This window comes from Ochotona princeps, chromosome 1, assembly GCF_030435755.1.
Source record: "Ochotona princeps isolate mOchPri1 chromosome 1, mOchPri1.hap1, whole genome shotgun sequence".
Lineage (NCBI taxonomy): Eukaryota > Metazoa > Chordata > Mammalia > Lagomorpha > Ochotonidae > Ochotona > Ochotona princeps.
In genome coordinates, this window is record NC_080832.1 from 169913322 (window position 1) to 169930809 (window position 17488).

General features: G+C 47.6%; 1 protein-coding gene across 1 annotated transcript in view; it reads left to right on the forward strand.

Annotated features, from left to right (window-relative positions):
- NEDD9 (neural precursor cell expressed, developmentally down-regulated 9) overlaps positions 1–17488 on the forward strand; it is a 108629-nt gene that overhangs the window by 46100 nt on the left and 45041 nt on the right. The window lies entirely within an intron of this gene.

Sequence of the window (17488 nt, forward strand, 5' to 3'; positions counted from 1 at the left end):
GGCTGTGAGCAGAAGCCAGGAAGACTGGACCGGGGCTTGGCTTTCCTTCTCTCTCTGGACAACCCTGGCCTCAGGACCGTGGCAGGCCTGGGGTGCCCTAGGCTTCCTCAAAGACAGAGGCCACGGAAACCATGGATCCCAGTGAGCCAATACGACAGCTGAGCCTCTTCCTTGCCTGTCCAGCTGGTCTTCCAAGAAGAGAAAATGTAACTCCTGACACTGGCTTGGCTGACTTCATAAGAGCAATTTCCTCATTCGGGTGTGTTTCAGGGCTGGCTGGAGGACTGAGAGAACCATGCTGTTGAAAGGCAACAGCGGGGCAGTGGAACACAGAAAGTGAAGTCAAGGGAGCCTTGGTTAAATCCTGGGCAAGGCAGTTACATCTGGGAGCACCTCGCTGGCTTCTACTGTGGAAATATTAATCCCTACCTGACACGGTGCTCAGCTGTATCTGACCGTGACCTCTACATACAAACCAAAGGAATCCAGTCCCTGTCTTTTCTGGACCCTATTTCTTCCCTCTTTCTGAAAGGCATTTCTTGGTATTTGTCCCAAGTGTGTGTTCGCTTGTGTAATTTATTACCATTTTGTAGCTGTTGTCATTCTGGAGCCCATCAGAAGTGTTAAACAGATCTCTGTAATCATGCAACAGATGAAACTTTTTAAGCAATAGAAAAATGTTAACAGCCGATCTCAAACTTGTGTGCTTGGCCTTTGGAATGGCAAGGCATAGCGTCGGCGATAACCTGCTACGGCCAGCTGTGGTGCGTGGCTGTTTGTAGGGAAGGGAGAAAATGGACAGTGACTGCTGATGGGCACAGGGTTTCTTCCTGGGGGGGGGGGGAGGGGGATGAACATGTTGTGGAGATAGGTGTTGGTGCAGCTCTAAGAACGTGCTAAGACAATCACGGAGTAGTACCTCCAAGTGGCCAACTCCATGTATGTGAATGGTATCTCAACAAAACCAAGTAGTTATTGGCTGGGCCAGCCAGGGAATTGTCTGCTGCAGAGGTCAACCGTTGTGCTGAATCAGCCTCTGGTGCCCATGCCACGCCCCCCGCCTTGAACTAGGGATTGGGGATTTGAAGCCAGCAGGAGGTGGGGAAGAGGACTCATCAGGGACTAAATGTCTAAGAGACGGTGAGAGCTGAGCTGCAGATTGCAGGAGGGCAGGGCAGAGTAAGAGACTCATGAAGAAGAGTGCAGAAGGACGGAGAGGCCACAGGGTCCTCCTGCTTACACCTGCCGTTTCTTCTTAAAGTGTTTTCAAACACAATCTGGTTGTCTCGATCCATTTTCTGTTGCTGTAATGCAATCTCCAATTGCTGGGTCTTTTAGAAATTTATATGCTGGGTTAATGTTTCTGAAACACTGGGCAGTTTATAAAGTTTCTGCGTAATTGATAAGGTTTACTTTGGCTCAAAGTTCTGAAAGTTCAAGGTCAGGAGGCTACAAGATCTGCTTGGCTTCTGGAGAGGGCCCAGTATCGCATCCTAGCATGGCTGTGCACAAAAGGGTGTGAGAGGATAAAATGGCCAGCTACCCTATTCCCACAAGGAAAACACATCAGTTCTGACAGTAGATGCCCAGTGCCCACAGCTGCTTCCTGAAGCCAAACCACGTCTCCCCACCGTTACTGGGGGACTGAGCCTCAATAAGAGTTGGGTTGGGGACAAGTCCTAGCACTGGTTTCCAATAGAAAGGAACTGAGGGAGGGCAGAGCTACAATAGACAGTCCCTTCATGGTGAGGCTGCCTTGGCATGGGAGGAGGCAGGACAGGACTGGCTGAGGCCCTGCAGCCATGCTGGGAAGCCCTGCGTTGCTGGTTCTGAGGTGCTGGGCACCTGTACTCTATATCGCAGAAGAGAGCCCCTTGAAAAGGAACTGATTGCCTCGTGAGGCCTTAGCAGCTTCTTGTTGATAGCATTGTCTACAACCTGCTGGAAGAAAATGAGATTTCTCACTTCTGAAGAGAAGATATGCCACAAAGTGAAGGGGATTTTGCCAGGCAGGCATCTTGCTTCCTGTGTGTGTGAAATAAGTAGCCTCTCATTTTTTTTTCCACCTGCCCTTTATTAGGGGCAAAGCAAGGACAAAATGAGCCTACTCTCAGACTTTGAAAATTCAAGGCAGGGTCTCTAGCTAAACCATACTGTGTCTGGGAGACTAGGATACGAAGTCTACCAACCTGGCACCCGATCTTGATTGTTCTGTAAAATGCAGAATTATCATGCCAGGTGACTGAGTGGGACTCAAGCTCAGATGGTCACATGAGATGCTCATGTGACTGTCTTCACCGCTCAGCGTCACTGGAGACACAGTGGGATGAGCACATCATGTATGGGAGACGGGAAAGATTCAGCTCGCTCAACAGGAGGCAGGTTGTAACTGCCTGCCTGCAAGGCCTGTGCTGCCGGGGCCTGAACCGCTGTTACAAATGGTGCTTCTAGCCATGAGCTCCTATTTAGGTATTTTATCTATTTAAAAAGCAGGAGGCTACAAAGAGATCCCCCATCCACTGGTTCATTCCCTCAAAGTGCTCACAACAGCCTGGGCTGGACCAGCCCAAAGCCAGAAACTTGGAGCTCAATCTGGGTCTCCCACACAGGTGGCAAGGACTCCAGGTGGCGAGGAGCCGTCACCTCCTGCTCTCCAGTGACTGTGCTAGCAGGCAGCTGAAGTGGAGCCAGGGTTTGAAGCCAGGAGGTCCAATAAGGGTGTGGGTGTCTTAAGTGGCATTTGAGCTGCTGTGCCAAACACTCACCGATACATTGATGTTCTTGCGTCCGTTCCATTTCACGGGACACTTTGTGAGCTCGTCTTTGGGATGAGGGAAGTCTAGGGCCGTGGCATTCTTTGCTATTAACGTTATTTGGTTAACAGTGTAGCCTACTATGACTGCTATTTAAATATCCATTCCCATCCCTCCTGACGCCCTCCAGAATACTGTCTGCTCCGAGAAGTGGTTTGGCATAGGGAGTTTTCAAACATCCATTTTCCAGATGGATCTCTTTGTTGAATTTTAAAAAAAGAAAGAAAGAAAGAAAGAAAAATAAAACCCTAAACCCTGTGGAATGCTCCTTAGTGAGTATTATTGTTTACTGGACTTCGTATTCCATCGTATGGCATTTTATAATAAAATATCAGCAAGCTCATAAAGAAAGCTTTTTTTAAAGGTCCGTACTCTTTCTAACCATAACAAAAGCCTAGTAAATACATTGTACAAAAGTGGGATGGAAAAATGTGCTAAGGAATTTCCATAAATCAAATGTAACACTTTGGCATTGGCTCTAAAACATTAAATTTAGCAAATTAGAACCAGATGATTTTAAAATAGAAACTTACATAACTTCACGGTGTGATTTCTTTTGCCCCGACACAAGTTGATCTTCATCGAGTCTCTTTAGCAGCTACTGTCACAAGTACTCAAGCTGTGAGGGGGGCAGTGTCTGGGCATTGTTCATCTTCGTAACTCCCACGCTGAGCAATTAGTAAGTATGGGTAGATGGTTGAATGAATGAAATCTCACCAGTGATTAGCCAAGGAAATACAACATAAATACGTGTGGATCTACAGGCAGAGGAGACACTGCTATCCCACACGCAATAGTGAAAATTCATCTCACTTTTGCTTTCCTTGTTAGAGCTGGGTATCTAACTCAGTAAGATTGGAATAAATCTGCTTTTCATTTAGGTCACCATGCTCCAGACTACCATCACCCTGGAATTTTCCTAATACTTGTTTCTATTTCTGCCATCTTACAGCAGCTGCAGAGCAAGTCCCTTGCAGTCATTTCTCTTTCTCTCTTCTCACTGGTCACTTCAGGCCAACGGGGGAGTCCAGTGCAACACACTGGATAGTTGTCATCTTCCAGACCTTGTATGTAGTGGCAGGGGGAGTACAAAGCCTTTCCCGTCCAGAACACTGTCCAGTAGAACCATGGCGCTGTAGTTGCATTTACTGCCTTAGGAGCTGGGCCATCTAAGAGTAGTCTGTGTGAGGCAACAATCCAGCATCACGATTCTCACCACCACTCCACTTCACCTCTTTTTGTGTATGAACTCACTCTTCCCTCACCCACACAGAGGGAAAATAATGCTCACTGCCAAGCATATGTATACAGTCTGATCCAAAGAGCCAGCCCCCTGCTCCCAGGTTTTATATGCGTAACTCTCAGGTTGGCTCATATGTTCTGGGTCATATGCCAAGTTCTTGGGTCAAGTACAGTGGACAAGGGGATGTATTCCGCAGCAATCCAAGCCACAGGAAAGGCTGACCTTCTTCGTTGGTGGATAATGGTAGGTGTAGTTGCATGCCATGACTATTGAGGGTCTACAACTGATGTGGCATGGAAAATCATTAGATGCAGGAAGCAGGTGGAATAAAGAAGCAAAAGTGAGTGTGGAACTTTGGTTCAGCCAACTAGGACAATAGCATTTCCAAAAATAGAAAATAGATCAACAGTAGACACTAGTTCATGGAAATTTCATATGTGTTGTTAATCAAGAGTTCTCCAGAGAAGTAGACAGACTGGGTGTGGTGGTTGGGAGCGAGGGCAGTGGGTAAAGAGACTGACTTATTTTAAATAATATCATTCAGGAGTCACAAGTCCAAAATGTGCAAAATGGGCCTGCAACTTATAGTCTCAGGGAAGAGCTGGTGTTACAGCCTGAGCCTAGAGCAGCATTTCCTCTTCCTGTAGGGGGACCGAAGCCCTTCCCCGAACAGAGAGGAACCATCTACATGATCACAGCTCATTTGATTTATTCAAAGTCTGTAAATTTCAATATCAATCTCAACAGGTCCATTGCAACTTCTATGCTAGCATTTGAACTACTCTGTGGGTCCCATGGTCTGAGTTGGCACGTAACAATTAACCCTCACAGTGTTGACAAGCATGAGAAGTATTTGTATTGCAGCAGAAAATGTAATGGTCATCAGTGCAGAAACAGAAATAGTTGTTCTGGAGTGCATGAGGTGGTGAAGGGGGAAAGGGCTTGAGGACAGAACCTTGGAGAAAGCCTGCTGGAGGAGAAAAACAAGAGCAGCTGAAGACTCAGAGGAACCAGCTGCCTGCCACAGGAAGAGCAGCGAGCATTTGCAGACAAAGGAGATACTGGACAATTGCATGAGCCAAGGGCAGGGAGGATAAAGGAGTTGGCAGAGAAGTCTTGGCCTTGGGTCTCACTGCGGGGACTCCCTAACTGTGCTCTGCAGATCTCAATAGGTGATGCCAGGCAAGTGCAGAAACTTGGATAGAAATTAGGACACCTTTATCTGGATCATCCTCAAGGTCTTTATCATCATCATCGTTGTTTGTCTTCTTTTTTGTCTTATTTGTCTATTAATTTAAAGGTGAACTCTGGTACTACAATGCGGATTGTTGGTTTGGGTGGCTTCAGATGAAGTCGGCGGAGGAGGCAGCAATGTGGGGAACTGAGTGGAAGGCCAAGTCTTAGGATCATATCTTCTTAGATCTCTGCCAGTGAGAGAAAGAGGGTTGGGTTGGAGCTGCCGAAGGAGAGGTGACAAAGGGAAGGTTCTGGAAACCTAATGAATGTATCAGTAGTCTATATCCATGCATCCACAGAAGTCAAACTCTGGGCGTTTCCTTCATTTGTGTGGCAGCTAACCCACCAGGATTAGCTTAAAGCAATGCCTCTTCTTCACATACCTCACTTTCTATGACTGTTCACACAAAGGTGAATGTGTTGGCGGCAGCACACACCCCACAGGCCCTGGGAGGATTTCGCAATATGTGCAATGTGCTCTCAGTTTCTTTCCACAATGAAATTCTGTGGATTCCACCACTTGTCTGGCCTCCAGGCTTTTGAACTAGATGCAGTGCATCAGTATTTAGGGCAAGGAACACTTGAACTCACTTACAAAAAAAAAAAAAAAGCAGAGGATGAAATATTTGGGGCCCGGGGCTTGGCACAATTGGCTCAATTGGCTAATTTCCACCTACAAGCACTGGCAACCCACATGGGTACCAGTGCTTATCTTGGCTGCTCCACTTCCCACCCAGCTGTCTGCCTGTGGCCTGGGAAAGCAGTGGAAGATGGCACAAAGTCTTTGGACCCTGTACCCATGTGGGAGACTCAAAAGAAGCTCCTGGTTCTTGGCTTTGGATGGGCGCAGCTATGACATTTGTAGCCATTTGGGGAGTGAACAAGCAGGTGGAAGATCTTTCTCTCTCTCTCTCTCTTTTCCTCTATAAATCTTCCTTCCAATAAAAAATAATCTTTAAAAAGAAAAGAAATCTTAAGGGGCAGAGAAGAAAAGAGACGCATGAAAATCCCACTGAGTCCCACGTCTCGCTTGCGCCCGAGGGGGTGAAGGCAAAGGCAGAAGCCTCTGCACGAGGAGGAAGGCCTTTTCTTTCTTCTGGTGACCAGAGCGGCAGGTTAAGGGCTTCTGGACCACAGTCCACAAGGTCCACACCTTTGGGATTAAAACAACCACAATCAGAAAATATTCAGGGGGCAAACATAGTTTGCATGGAGTGTGTACAGACTTTTTCCTTATCTTTATTCTGTAAAAAAAAAAAAAAAAAAAAGAAGGAAAGAAAGAAAAGGAACAACATAGCAACTATTTACGTAGCACTTACATTTGATTCAGCGTTAATAACTAAATTAAAGATGATTTATAGTATACGAGAAGATTGCGTAGGTTACAGCAAATGCTGTGTCATTTTCTAGAGGGGACTTGAGCTCCCCTGGGTTTTGGGGTCACAAGAATCCTGTGGCTACTGAGGACCTCTGGATAGAGTGATTTGAGGATAGCAAACTCAAAAGCTGGGGGAACATGTGGCTTTCGTCATCTCAGGTCAGAAAGGGCTCCGCCCTTGTTTCTGGTCCCTCGTCCCCCACCCTTTCTAAGACCAGAAGCTCTCCAGGCCTGCTTGGAACATGAGTCATGAGAAACGCAGGCCTTGAAGTTCAAGCAAACCTTCACCGCACCCCCTTGTCCACAACTTCAAGTCTGAAATCACAGGGTGCCAAGACTACAGCAAATTCAAGGACCTTATACTTAACATGTGCAAACCTCAGTGGTATGAGTAAGACTGAGTGTCTTGTTAGCAGGGCCCCTTCAGCTTTTCCCATAAAGCAGAGAACTCCTCTCTTGGTCTCGGGTCTGCCTGCCGGTGGGAAGACAGGAATGTGCTGCTCCTCCCCCTCTATTCAGCAAGGCAGGAATGGACATCCAGCCCTGGGCCCAGGATCTCAAGGCATTTATCTAGCAGACAAAATAAAAGATCATTGATACCCTGAATGTTTTGTTTGCTTCTACAATGAATCAAAGTCTTCCAAAACGTGACTGGCCCCCTGCAAGGCGTGATGTGTCCCCACACCACATTCCTTTCAGCTCACCTCTCCACCAGGCACTGCATTGTACAGATGCCTTCCTCCTGGCACCTGAGCGTCAGCTGGTGGCTGCCTGGGTTGGCCAAACCGGTTCCAGGCCCTGGGCACTCTTAGCTCAAGAGGGAACAAGGCACAGGCTTGCTCTGAGGACTGGGTCTCCTGAGTTGTTCGGAGTCACAAATGAGAAAAATGCATCTTGAGCCCTGCAGGAAGTATAATAATCATGCTTACAGGAAGATGGGCACTGGGCATTTAAACCACCCTCCCCTCCTCTCTGGAAAGCACATGTGAAGGGTGACTTTCAGAGGTCACCTGCAAAGCTCTGGGAAAGATTGGAAAGAGGGCTTTGAGCCCCAACTGGGAATCAAGGCCCACTCTCTAGCCTGTTGTGCTTCTTCCACTGACACAGGAGCAGAAAGTGAGAGAGGGGGAGGATGGGAGGGATTGCCAAGTTCCATCACATGACACTTCTTCATGCGATATCATATCACACAAAAGCATCACTTCAAAGAAAGGTTCATTGTATCTATTTGAAAGGCAAAGTGACAGACACAGAGAAAGAGATTGTCCACTCATTGACCGATTCACTCCCCCAAATGCCTGCAGCAGCCGGTACTGGGCCCAGCCAAAGCTGGGAGTCTGGAACCCCATCTGAGTCTCCCACGTGGGTGGAGTGCCTCAAGCATTTGGGTTCTCTTCCCCTGCTCTCCCTGGCACATCAGCAAGGATCTAGAGCAGAAATGGAGCAACTGGGACTCAAACTGATGCCCTGATACGAGGTGCCAGTGTTGCAATCAGTAGCTTAACGCACCGTGCCACAATGACAACACCTCACATCATGTCTTGTGGCATCGTATCCTCCAACAAGCGGTAACATGTGCATAAGCAGTCAGGAAGACTCTTGTATGGCAAGGGCTTATAACAGTGTTGAATCCGGAATTTATCCCACCGCCTTGAACAGAGGCATTCCACACGAGAAAATGCAAAGGCAAAGGAACTTTATTGCTAGTGCACTAGGGTCCAAGTCTCATCAAACACAGTGGAGTCTTGACAAGGGTCCCGACCATACATTTCATAGTTGTAGGAATGGGCCGCTGATTCTACGAACAGGCATTGGCAAGATTGTAACTGGTCAGTTTCCATCGCCCATGACTGCTCTGGTGGTCAGTCTCTCTTATCCATGCCCACCCCATGGGTCAGCCTCTATCACCATGACCACCTGATGACCAGGACCTTTCAAGTCTTCTCTGATTGGCCGGCTCTGTCTAGGGTGTGTGGTGGCCCTGTTGGGGGAAGCAGGAGCCTCAATTCTAGGGACTGAAACTTAGGCCTATCCTGTCCGAGGCCAGCCCGAGGCCTATCATGGCTTTACCTTAGTTCTTCTTGCAGCAAGCGAAGCTCTCATTACAGAAGCCAGACTTAGGGGTCAGTTTAACAATTGATCAATCAGCATCACTCTAACAGTTACCCTATGTTCTAATTACCATTACTTATCCAACCCTCTACTAATTGCTATCTCTTAACACCTACATGTTTGTTTTAATTACCTTATTACTAGTTACTTATTTAATGCTATCCTTTGATCTTAATCTCTATAATCACCTAATGTTATCTTTTAACACTTACATATTTTTGCCATTAACTTTATTTTCTTTATTGCTAGACATTCATTTATTATTGAACTATTTCTTAATACTACTCTCTAATAATGTTTCTTCTTACTACCATTCTAGTACTATTTACCTACTGCTTAACACACTATTCTCTTGATTCATCTATCACTCAGCACACTCTAGTGCTACTTAGCTCTTACTTCAGTTCCACAGTCTCACAAAAGGAACTTTCCAAACTCAAGCCTATTCAGAGCTCCAGGTTAAAGCCAGGAGGCAAGAAGGCAACACAGAACTTCCATGTGGGTGTCAGTAGGTTGATTACTTCAATCCTTGCCTGCTGCCTGCCAGAATTTGCATCAGCAGGAAGCTAGAATTTGGCGATAAGGCCAGGACTCGAACCCAGGGAAGCCAGTAGGAGAGGCAGGATCCCACCACCAGGCCAAAAGTCATTCCCTAAGCTTCTCTTCGAATTTCATTCCCCATGAATGATACCTTGGACACAATACCTTGGACATCACTCATTTAATATGCACTGAGCACCCATCCAGTTGCAGCAGATAGCACCTCCAGAAACAAAAGACCGTCCTCTGTGCACTCAGGGATTCCTGTTGATTTGGTCTTGACAGAGCATCTTAACCTTTGCAAAAGTCCACAGTCACTACCTGCAGCAAAGATCCGTGAGCGTCAAGTAACAGGCTGCTTGGACAAACTGAAGCACGTGACAACAGAACTCCTCATGGCAAGGAACAACAGGAAACAGGAGGAAAGGAGTGAGCATTGGCCAGCGAGTTGGCACAGTTTTATCGTGTTTAAAACGCTTGTTGTTTCCTGTCTGCCTATCTGGAGACAACTTCAGGGCGCTTCACCAAGTTCATGGGAAAATGGATTCAAAGATGAGTCTACTCCGGGGCAAAACTAAATTTAAATTCAAGGCTGGTGTCATGGTATAATAGGTAAAGCCTCTACCAACAATGCCAGCATCCCGAGTATGCACTGGTTTGAGTCCCAGCTGCTCTACTTCCAATCCACTTCCCTATGATGGCCTGGGAAAGACAGTGGAAGACAGCCGAAGTACTTGGGTTTCTGAAACCTGCAGGGGAGGCCTGGCTGAAACCCCTGGCTTCAACCTGACACAGACCTGGCTGTTGTAGCCAACGGAGGAGGAGCTGGGGGAGGAGCCAGGGGAGGAGCCAGTAGATGGAAGATCTCTTGCTCCCTCCCCCTTTGTGTTTTTTTAAGATTTATTTATTTTATTACAAAGTCAGATATACAGAGAGGAGAAGAGACAGAGAGGAAGATCTTCCGTCCAATGATTCACTCCCTAAGTGAGCCGCAACAGGCCGGTGCGCGCCGATCCAAAGCCAGGAACCTGGGACCTCTTCCCGGTCTCCCACACGGGTGCAGGGTCCCAAGGCATTGGGCCGTCCTCAACTGCTTTCCCAGGCCACAAGCAGGGAGCTGGATGGGAAGTGGAGCTGCCGGGATTAGAACCGGCGCCCATATGGGATCCCGGGGCTTTCAAGGCGAGGACTTCAGCCGCTAGGCCATGCCGCCGGGCCCTCCCTCCCCCTTTGTGTAACTCAGACTTTCAAATAAAGAAACAAGTACTAGGAAATTAAATGCATATAGAGGGTTTTCATGACCTATCTTTTCCTTTAACTTTTTGAAGACCTCTCATGGATAGTAAACATGTACATCTTTGCATCTTTCTGAAGACAAGTAAAACTAAACCTTTGTTATGTGTTTCTCATGTTTTTCTTAGAGCTTCACCACTAAGTCAATTTTCCCCAGATTCTCTTTAAAGAGAACAGCATATGCTAACATGGAACCCCACAATTGCCTGTCATATTTACTCTATTCAAGTGAGTATATTGAACATGTAATTTTACTGTCAGCATTCCTCAGCTCTATGATGGGGGGGTGAGGGAAGAAAGGTGGTCATTAAGTATTCCAAAGTTGTAACGACACTGAACATCCAAACTTGAGAATTGCACAGGTTTTCCAAGAGCAAGCCCAGATGCCGCTCACAATCCCCGTAGTCACAGCCATGTCCCTGGGACATCCGTGACATGGTAGTGACTCGGCACGGCATGCGCTTCTTCCATGGTTTCTCAAGCATCAGGACGGGGCTCAGACCCTTGCTGTGACACTTTCTCCCTGAAGGACATGAAAAGCCACCTCCAAGTGTGGGGGATGAAGGACAGAGAGCAGCTAGAAGCTAGGTGCGGTGCTTCTAAGGGTACAACACGGTGGGTCAAACAGGGCCCAGCGTCACCTAGAGGATGGAAAGGAACCACTCCCCATCTCTGTTGTGCAGTGCCTCACCCCACCCCAGGTGGTTTGTCACTGAGTGAGAAGTGAGAAACGAGGAATAAGTTAGGGAGGAACCAAATCAGACGTCAGTATTCATTTTTTAAAGGGGGGTTGGTGGCTGAGGTTGGGTCATCTTTGGAAGTTCTCCTGCGTCATACTATTAGTGGAGGGAAAGTGAGTGGATGCTCTGGTCCCCCCTCTAGACCCAAGCATGAGAGGCTGTGCCCGGATACCTCCCTAACAACATTCTTTCATGCCTTCGAAGAGTTTAGCCAGTGCAGTAGGTGAAGCGGAGAGCGATTGTCTTGAAGGGAGCACACTCCTTACTTGCCTGCTAAGACATAGTTTGTTTTTTGTTGTTTGTTTGCTTGTCAACTGCACCAAAGACTGTGTGTATGCACGAGACTGGAGCTTCTGAGAGGACATAACTGAGCTGCCTACATAGGTGTAGAAAGAGATACCACAGAAGCCAGGTCTCTCTTCTACAAGCTTCTTCCAATCTTGTTGTAGGGGATGAATTCTGAAATGAAACCACGCATCGCCAACACTAAAGACTTTTACTACAGCACGTAAGAGGTGTTTCTAGACGGACAAGGCCCAAGGCTGCCCATTAAGCTTGCCGAAGCCAATGTAAAGGAGAGGAATGTGGCATTTACGACTGTTCCTTAAGGAGGTTGGAATCTGGCAAGCATCGCCCTGGGCCTTCGGTGATCGGAGAGAGACGGAGGAGAGTCAGAGCGGATGAGCATTCTCCAAGGGCTTCATGAAGGAGATGGGGTGTGAGCTGGAGGCAAAATGGGGTGTAGGTTAGCAGAATGATGAAAGAGGGGCAGAAGGAGGAAACACGCTGCAGGTGCACTGGCTGGAAAGTCCATGTAAGCTGCATTTGCTTGTATACACACTGTGAGTCCTCACTGCACCTTCACAGTAATGCCCCAGTCCCCAGTAGGCTCCCTCCCACAGGGGTAATGCTAGGGTTTAAACAGGATTTGCACCCCCAAACACAAACATTTAAATCCCCACATTTTAATTAATAGCTGATGGATTAATGTTGGTGGGTTACGGGTGGAGACTTGATTTAACTAACTGGGAGGTAAGCCTTGTGGGAGATCTTTAGGTCAATGGGGGTTTGCCCTGGAAAGCAATTCTAGTGAGAAGGTTAGTTACATAATTGTGGTTCATCTCTCTCTCTCTCTCTCTCTCTCTCTCTCTCTCTCTCTCTCTCTCTCTCTCTCTTCTCTCCTGCCAGGCTTGCCTATGTGAAAATATCTCTTACTATTATTGGGCCACACAATAATGAACAGAGACCTTTGAAACTGTAAGCAGAATGAAACCTTCCCTTCTCAATTGGTTCACTCTGGTGTTTTAGTTGAAGTAGTGGAAGCCTGACGGACACAAACGGAGACTTAGCCTTAACGGAAGCAAGAACAGGAGCTCAGGTGACAAAGCGCTTCAAGAGGAAGCAGTGTAGAACAGTGGCGAGGACCACATAGACTCAGGATCCAGAAACCTTGGGCTTATATTTAATTATACATACAGCACTCACCTGTTGCGTAAGCTGAGTGTCCATTACTTTTAGTGAGATGACAGTACCACCTGCGTATTGAGGAAGCACGTGAGATGACTATTATACTTCATCGTGTTTGTAAATACCTAGTCCAGGGCTTGGCACCTGGCTTCAGTCTGAGCTGTATGAGGCAAAGGAGGCAAGGGACAGATGCAGTGAAAAAGAAAACCCTGCTGAGAAGGGAGGATACAGGGCAGTCTGCATCTCTGCTCCTGAATCAAAGATAGACTCCCAATGGAACTGTTCAATGTATCTCAACAATAGCATGCACACAATGTCAGAATACTTAAACAGCAGAATGATGGACTTGTGACTGTTGCTGAAGGACGAACTGTTGTTATAACATAGGAAAGAACAGTGGGGGGGATGAAAGAGGAAATCCCTGAGCCTGTGACACCGTATCGTGAAAAATAGAAATTTTAAAAGCTAGAAACTCTCAAACACTCGTCTTTGGGGAAAGTTTCTTGAGGTTTGAAGTAGGAGCGAAACACTACTCCCTCCCATTATTTTTTGAAACAATTTTCATTTCTATGTAGGTTGATCTAAAAAAACTAGCATCAAACTAAGAAGTGTCGAACACGGCCCTTAGCACTGTTATGTTTCAGAGCGGACCCTTGGTTGCTCATGCTGCTTCAGCTGATCCTCTGTGGCCTGGAAGAATCTCCTCCCTAGCTGACACCTTCAAGGCCAGATCCGCCCTGCACCATTGGGCTGGCAACTTTTTTCAGAGGGTGAGACCGGTAGAAATGCTCAACTCTGCTATTGTAGCCCCAGAGACAAAGCGTAAATGAATGGCGCACCTGTGTTTCAAGAAAATTTTGGACACGCAAGTCAAAATTTCACGTAACTCCCACATCTCCAAAATAGTCTTGCATTTTTTGGCCTTTTGCAACGGTCAAAGCTACTCAGCTGACAGATATAGAACTGGCAGTAAGTGTTGCTTTGGTTCCGCAAAGGTGTCCATTAAAAAAAAAGATTTATATTTTATTGGAAAGCCAATTTACAGGGAGAAAAAGAGACAGAGAGAAAGATCTTCAGTCCACTGGTTCATTCCTCAAGTGGCTACAGCAGCTGGAACTGAGTCAATCTGCACTCAGGAACCAGGAGCTTCTTCTGGGTCTTTCATATGGGTGCAAGATCCCAACGCTTTGGGCCATCCTTGACTGCTTTCCCAGGCCATAGGCAGGGAGATGGATGAGAAGTGGAGCAACCAGGACACCAATCAGTGCCATATGGGATCCCGGTGCTTGAGGGGGAGGATTTAACCACCGAGCCATTGTGCCAGGCCCTCAGTCTACATTTTTAACAAATGCCGATTACTCAACTGCCCCCAAAACACAAGTTTTTCACAATTCCTTCCTGGCCACCAAGCAGAACCCCAATGTAAACACACATTCTGGGCCCAGCACTAGTGGCTAATGTCCTCGCCTTGCATGCACCAGGATTCCATATGGGCATCGGTTCGTGTCCTGGCAGCCCCACTTCCCATCCAGCTCCTTGCTTGTGGCTTGGGAAAGCAGTAGAGGACATCCCAAAGCCTTGGGACCCTGCACCTGCGTGGGAAATGTGGAAGAAACTCCTGGCTCCTGGCTTCGGATCAACTTAGCTCTGGCCATTGCACTCACTTGGGGAGTGAATCAACAGACAGAAGATCTTCCTCTCTGTCGCTCCTCCTCTCTATATATCTGACTTTGCATTTAAAAATAAATAAATAAATCTTCAACACACACACACACACACACATTCTTTGAAGTTGCATTGGCGGTCTTATTCATTCATCTAGTATTTAAATACCTGTAACGGGAAAGGAGGCATGAGAATCAACAGGACACCACATTGTCCCACGCTTTGAAGCTAGAGAAATACAAGAACACATCAGTGTACTGCAACGTGGAAAAGTCCTTATAATAGAGCCATGTTCTCAAGACAATGGGGGCATAGTGAGGGGTGAGTTCTGAACTGATGAGGTGGGCAGGGTGGGGGCTGTGACAAGGAGACAAAAGAGTTAGTGTTGGGACAGCAGAGAGCAAAGGGGGCATTTTCGGCAGAAGGTCCCATCTGTGCAGTGGCGAAGCCACAAGGTCGTCTTGTAGTTGGTGAGTTCCCTCCTCACTTCTCCCCACTTATGGCTGGAGTGTGGGCCAGAGGAGGAGGGTGGAGAAGGGGGAAGATGAGGTCACAAAGGGAGGTGGGCTCAGATGACAGGACCCGCCTAAGCGTCCACGTTCTCTGCGTTGGAGGCACGGAGGCGTCATTTGAGGACACTAAGCACCGTGAGTGATGTGACCGGCTCTGTACTCTGGGAACTAGGTAGGGAGGTGACAGATACAATGAGATGGAGAAAGGTTTCTGGCAGGGAACCTAAAAAGAAATTCCAGGAGTAGCTCAAGCAAGAGATTGAGGGGACTGACCTGAGGTGTGATTCAGCAGCTGGGATCCTTGCTGGTGTGTGCTGGGCATCTACCCCTCCTAGGGCACCTTTGCCCTCTGGGAGGAGCTGCACCCGATGATCTGCAAGGTCACCTCCAGCCCTCACGTGCTCTGACTCTGATTTTGCCCTTCTTTCTAAACAGCAGCCAGCCAGCCCTAGGGATGCCTCTCAGACGGCACTCCTCCGTCCAATGTGCTCGGGATGTGTTTGCTCTATTCAAGCTTGCATCCAACAGCAGCAAAAGCAGCTGGAAAATTGCTCAGAGGGTTTCCAGTGCCATTTCCCGTACTCCTGTCTGCATGGCAGTCTGGGGAGGCAGAGCTCTGGGCAGAGCGGGAGGTAGGCGGTGAGGCTGGCAGGTGGAGACACCCACCGACGGCAGTGCTGGCAGACACACAGGGCAGGGGCCTCGTACATTTCAGGAGGTCCTGATGGCAGCACCGGGGCTGCCCCAGCCATCCATTACACGGCTCAGTTTCAACATTATTTCTGCATCCAATGTCCCGAGTAATGGTTGATATGGGGCTGTTTCTCTATTCATTGAGAAAACATATGCTTCCCCAAAGAGTTTTAAAGGAAATAGAGTAAATAATACTAATAAAGTAACCACTGGCTGCGATTGGTAAGCTGTGCTGAGACCAGAGCTTGGTCATTTAATCAGTAGCCTGCTGTCCATGAGTGTTGCAATAGAGGGTGAAAACTGCTAGAAATGAGGCTGTCTGGCTTAGGACAGCCCAGAGCCTTCCTGGCCCACTCAGACCTGTCTCAAGCCCATCTTCTTAGTGGGTCCCTGAGTGCTCTACACAAGGAATGCATACTGATCTTACAGAGGCTGAACCCAGGCCTAATTCAGGCTCTGTTCACGGGTCGTGTCTATCCAGGGTCCTGGGTGGCTGGGTCCTTCACGGTAATCTTATGAATATTATTGATGCTTAGGTATCATTTCCTTGGAGTGGCGTCTCTAACCACTTGATGCTAAGATGAAGGACACACACCGTCAACCTTGGGCTGCCCTTTCCTGGCTAGTTTCCCTGTTGAATTTAACCAAGGGAGCACTTGTTGCCACAAACCATCTCATCCATGCCTTGAGCTGGTTTTTTGTTTGTTTGTTTGTTTTTCTGCTCTCACTGCACAATAAGCTCCTGGAGGGTAGAAACTTTGCTGTCTGAGCTCCTGTGGTCCACGCCCCACCTGGAAAGGTGCCTATATGTGGGAGGTGCTGAAGTTATTCCTGTTAAAACAGAAAGATGCTTTAGGCACGCATGGTACACACACCTGTCCTGGAATCCCTGCCTCAGTTACAACTTCAACAACCACCTAATATTAACCAGACTCATCGGGAGTAGAGGGCTGACTTTATAATATTGTATGATACAGAGCACGTCTAATATTACTACAAAAGTAATCATCCTAACAGTTACTAATATACAGCCATTTTAAGGCCTGAGCACCTGCCAAGTACAATTCACTTCTATCTCCGTTATTTTGATCCTCATTATAAATCCTATCATATAGATACCATTGTTATTTTCTCTCTATTTTATGCTTAAAGACATGAACATCAAGAAACTGGCAGAGATCCCACCACATTTACCTGGGTCCAACACCTCGGGACCTTCTGGATGCATCTAACCACATGCTGATATCAGCTGGCCATCTGAAAATGAACTTTAAGCAGCATTCCAGTGTCTTATGTTACTGGACAGAAACAGGAAGGCAGGAAGTGGGGAAGAGGGTGTTTGGTAGGGATCAAAAGCTTTGGGCCTGGGAAGGACCTTGCCCCAAAGCCCTAACACACACAGACTTTGAGACTGGGCTTTAAAATATTAAATGGGACAGGTGGTTTAGCATCCACATGCACAGGGATCCTCAGGAAACGAAACAGGAGGAGATGTCAGCGTGCCTGCTTAGAAAGCCCGAGGAATGTCCTCCAGATCTGCCGGAGGCTGCAGACTCCTTGTCCAGAGGGAAATGCCAGCAACCTGCTGTCCTGGATCATCTGGGCAGGCTCCAAAAAGCAATTGCCTCCCTCCCAACCGAGGATACTCCTGTAAGGCTGCAAGATGGACAGGAAGACACCTGCAAGGTGCTACGCCGTGTGTGTCAGTTTGTGGAAAGCAAGACCTAGCAGAGGCTAGGTGGCTGATGGGCAGCTTCCTCTGGCTGGCCTCTCGGGGGTCAGATCCAGGGAATTGA